Below are 5636 nucleotides of genomic sequence, written 5' to 3'. Positions count from 1 at the left end.
AAGAAACTGAAATGGACAATTTGATTTGGGTTTTACTATTCGCCGCCTAAAATTACTACCCACCGCCCAACTTTTTACGAACATATCCCTAAGCCAGTTTGAAAAAAAAAAGGCAAAACCCATGCGGAGGCCCCTCTATTTTACCGGTTTTGTTCGAGAGACCCCTACCTCAAAGTTTGTCACGTCTGAATCCTTATACTTGTCAATAATCCAATTTTAAGGCCCTTCTGTGAACGGAAAATGGAAAGTGTAACTCACTTGCGTTATGTGAGAGTGTTAAAACAAAAATCATTCTAATTTTATAACTTTTAATCCCTATAAAAATATATACTATACATATAAATTAAAGCACCTCTAGAGAACTTTCTCCCTTTCTTCTCCACATTTCTAATTCACAGAAACCACAATTTCATTTTCTTCACCCCACCACCACCACCAGCACTATCACCACCCCAATAACACGATAAATACCATTTAGCCAATGGTACAATGAAAATGACAATGACATTGCAACATAGAGCAAAGGATATTGTGTAATTACAGAATTCAATAACTTCTCAAAATTCAAGTAATATAAATCATCAACAAAGAAACTCATCATCCACTTCAGCTCACATGTCAACTATCACAGAAAAACAAATTGCTATTATATTAATTGTGATCCGAATGAGCATATCTCTGTTTTTTCTTCTCTGAATCCACAGTTCATCGACGACGACTAATTAAAGTCCACCGGCAAGAAGAATCCACTCTAAAAACACCACTACCGTCAGATTTTTTGGCTTCAATGGAGGTCTTGGTGGGTCCCACATTCAGCATCGAAGTCTCATCTCCTTCTTAAGATCTCCACCACCACCACCACGGTGATTCCGCTTCAGCTTCAGCTCACACTTGTATGTTCTTGAAGGAGGACGAGGAAGTTCTGGAAGTTCTAGGGTAGGACCACCACCTCATCTCGAGCCGGATCGGATCGGGTCTCGGTAGACCAAATCATGAGCTGGATGAGGACGAGGATGAGGATACCTGCACCGATAGCTCATCTTCCATCGGAGATCCTTACGACAGCGATGACGAAGACAGCGGCGGTGGAGCGGACATCGGTGGTTATGTTTCCATAAAAGGAGGGCATAGTTCTTTAGATTCATGGCTTATCAAATCATTTCGCCGGAAAATCAAAATCGGGAAATGGCTGGAGAAAGGTGGAGCGGTGGGTTTTTGAACGGATCTGGATTTGTTAGTAATGGAAGAAGATATGGAAAAATAACAATTTTGTCATTAAATTTATTTAGTTTTACACTTTTTTATTAAGTTGTAAGTTAGTGTGATATAAGGCCTAAAAATTAATGCCACGTGGACCTCAATACATGGGAAAGAATGCCACATCATCATTTTCTGTTAAATAACGGAGAGTGAGTTACACTTTCCATTTTCCGTCCACATAAGGGCCTTAAAATTGAATTATTGACAAGTACAGGGACCCGAACGTGACAAACTTTGGAGGAGGGACCTCTTGAACAAAACACGTAAAATAGAGGGGCCTCTCCATGGGTTTTGCCAAAAAAAAACTCAATCCTCTCAACTAAACTAAAAACTCGACAAATAACCGAGTAAATTTATAATAAAAATATCAAAATCACCTAAAAATAGAGGACGATAACCTCTAATAATTAATCGATTTTTAATTTTTTTAATTTTTAAATTTTTTAAATTTTTTTAATGGGTCATCTCTTTGATTTGGCGATGGACCCTATGGGCTATCGCCTTGATTTGGCGATGGCCCATAAGAGCCATCGCCAAATCAAGGAGATGGCCCCTATGGGCCATCCATTAAAAAAATAAAAAAAAAATAAAAAATTTAATATTTACCGGAGGTTCCGTCCTCTATCTCTAGTCGATTTTGGCATTTTTATTGTAAATTCACTCGGATATTCGTTGGGTTTTTAATTGAATTGAGAGGATTGAATATTTTTAAAAAAAAACTGAAAATGACTTAAGGGTATTTTGGTAAAAAATTGGGCGGTGGGTAGTAATTTAGGGCGGTAAATAGTAGTCCACTTTGATTTTGAATAAAGGTTAATTTGACCCCTTTAACTTGTCATAAAAGATAAAATGTGTTAAGTTGATGGTTTTGAACAAATTAATCCACTGTTTGATAATTACACATTTTACCATGTTACCCCTGTCAGCAAATAATCTATGCTTTTATAAAATGACACTGAGAATTTTTGGTTCTCTTTATATGACTTCTAACAACCATTTCAATGAGATTTCTGATTTGTGTACAATTTTACAAGATTGGATGGCTTCTAGTGATTTATCTTTGATGTTAATGGGAACCAGAATGAAAACAAAGTTTGATAAGTACTGGGGTGATCCTTTGGTAATGAACAAACTGATTTTTTTTCTAATATGTTAGACCAAAGGGATAGGATTATGTACATGGAGTATACCTTGTCTCAGATGTATGGCTCCCACAAAGGGAAATTCTTATTTACTTGTTTGATGGATGACTTGCATGATCTATTTAATGACTATAATCTGCATTACAAGAAAGAGTTGGTTGTTGCTGGCCAGGGTACCTCCCAATCTGAAGCTGTTGCTGGCCAGGGTACCTCCCAATCTGAAGCTGTTGCTGGCCAGGGTACCTCCCAATTTGAAACTCTTGGCCAATGCTCTCAAGCCAACTCTGTGTTAAAAGAAAGGTTCATGTAACAAATGTTGGAGACTGGTGGTGTGGGTCTAACCAAGAAATCTGAACTTGATGTGTACTTAAGTGAAGCAGTAGTACCTAATGATGGGGATTTTGATATCTTGAAATGGTGGAGGTTCAATTCTGAAAGGTTGATCGGCTAATTCTGCAAGTGCACATAATCAATTGTAGCAAGTAATAATCGGAATATTCCGATGTCGAATCCACTAGGGACGAACTCTTTAAAATGTTATTTAATTTAACTTTTATAAAGTAACCGTTCTGTTAAGTTGATTTGGTTTTGAGAATAAATAATTAAATAAAGAAAAGTAAATGAATATTTTTAGTAAAATATCAATACTAAAAACAACTACGATTTCGGGGCTCATCATAGTTGAGGAAAAATTCTATCATAATTAATAATACATCTCAAAAGCTTTTTCATGTAATTGTTTCTAAAATATGTTTATTCTCTCTCGAGACATAAACTCGTGTTTAATTAATTTTTGATATTTCTCAATTAACATGTTAATTAATTAAACCCATTAAGTAAAACAATTAGCGTCATCACAATTTTTTAGACATATCTCTATTGTTAAGTAAATTGTGTTTAATCTCTAGATCAAAATTCATGCTTCACCGATAAGTCTTTCACATGAATTCTAGGATAAAAAAATTAAGATGATCAATCTTAATATTCATGATCATTACAAGAAAATTAAAGAAAAACCTTGTTTAAAACATTTATGAGATGTAATAATAAATAATCAAGAATTTCCCTCTAACTAGGCTACATCCATAATCCTAGTTTAAAGGTTTAGCAATCCATTGTTATATTGAAAATAACAATAAAATTGTTACACCTCAAGAACATGTAAAAAAAGAAGTGAAAAGAGAATAATGGTTAAGAGAAATTTGTATTATGTACACAATTGAATGTGAGAGTCTCTTCTTCTCTACACAAATGTGTCCTATTTATAGGCATAAGAGGAGTGGTGGTCAAGACATAGGAGATCTTCTTTTCATTGCTAATCTTGAGTGATGATCAAGTGTGATATCTCTACATTTCATAGAGAGTCTGAGTGATGATCAAGTCTCTCTTTCCTTCCCATAGTGAGCTTAAAGTCATGGTTTCATATCTCATTTTCATAATGAGCATGATTGAAGTCAAGCTCGTTTCTTTGTGTGTAAGTTAAGGAAAATCACATCTTGAATGTGATCCAAAGGTAGATCAATATGGAAGATCCATGAGTTCTCACCAAGACTCCAAAACCTTCCAAAATGGTCGAATTCTTCATATTCCGTACCTACGCCGGCTTGGCACCGGTCGAGGACCGGCCTGCCTTTATTTTCCGGAAAATAGTGAAATTTCCAAAAGTCTGAACCGGCCCTAGGCCGGCCTGAAGTCGTGGGCCGGTTTCGGGCCGGTTCAGGGGCTGTTTCACCCAAATCCATTGACTCTGGCTGATTCGATTCTTGGTTCGTACAGGTTACGTCTCGGAGGCCGATTATGAGTCGGTTAGAGTCTGCATTTGGATTTGGTTTTTTCATGAAAATTGCAGATATATCTCTTATCTTTGCATGACAAGTTGAATCATATGATTTGGATTTTCCTAACTCCAGATATGATCCGGATACGAAATTATGTCCGAATTTTCAACTTTTCGATCTAAACTTTCAGAGACTGATTTAGCGGCTAAGTTGCTTGTACTTATACTTGATTCTCTATTCTTCTTCTTCTTGAACTTAATAGAATCAATGCGGCTTGACTTTCACTTTATTAAAGCTCTATTTATTCAGTTATACTCAAAAAATGCTAAGTATTCACAATTTATATTAAAAACTACAAAAGGGTTAAAATGATTATAAAACTCTCTATTTTACGCCAATAAGACACTAAAATACATTATACAAATGACATGAAATTGACGTAAAATAGAGGCTTTTCAAAGATTTCCAGTCCTATCTAGACTTGCTCGTGACATACTTGTAGTACCAGTCTCTACAGTTGCTTTAGAGTCTGCTTCAGCACTGGTGGAAGAGTGCTATATGACTTTAGGAGTTATTTAACTCCTAAGATGGTGGAGGCCTTAATTTTCACTCAGGACTGGCTAAGAGATCCATCAAAGCATGTTTCTGTTGAGCTGTCTTTGGAGGAGTTAGAAGAAGGTAAATCCATTTTTTTTGTTTATGTTTTGCTTAGTTCTGTTATATGAATTGTTCGTGTTTTAACTTGTTTATTTTGTGTATTTTTAGGTTTACATGATCCAGCAAATGCAATAAATGATTAAAAGTTTGTTTTTAACTGTTTAATCTTATTTATTTTACTTGTTGGTTCTTTATCATAATCTGATGGAAGCCTTAACTTGCTCGTTTTATATCCTAATATGGTTTTATTTCCTTACTGCATGATGCTCTATTTATCTATTGTTGCTTGCTGGGTTGCCTTGTTGCATCATGCTTATGATAGTTGGCATAGACACTGTAGAGGTCTATGTTGGTATGAATCTGATGGTTGTGCTGTGGTTTTCTTGATTGCTCTGTCTGTTATTTTGCCAATGGCTATGATGATGCATCCACATCTAAGTTAGAATACTTTAGATTGTAAACTGTTCAGGCATATACTTACTGCCACCTTTTTATGATCTTGGTGTTTATACTTGATACATTTTCTTTTCTGAGCCCTACTTAGTTAGCAATTGGCAATGACAATGAGGAGATCTATATGTCTGTTGTGAATGCAATTTATAGTGACTGCAAATAGTTTATGATTTCTCCGTCTTATGCTAATTTATCATATGTTTTGGCAATGATGAAGTTTTCACCTTTAAGTCTAAAACTGTTCAACCTTAAACTGTGTGACATAAGTTTGTTGTTGCCTTTAAGAGTTGATAAGTTTGTTGACTTAAAACTTATGAATTCTGAGCCTCAATGTATATGTTTAACT

This window comes from Mercurialis annua, linkage group LG7 (genome assembly GCF_937616625.2).
Source record: "Mercurialis annua linkage group LG7, ddMerAnnu1.2, whole genome shotgun sequence".
NCBI classification, from domain to species: domain Eukaryota; kingdom Viridiplantae; phylum Streptophyta; class Magnoliopsida; order Malpighiales; family Euphorbiaceae; genus Mercurialis; species Mercurialis annua.
Note: the sequence above shows the minus strand (reverse complement) of the source record.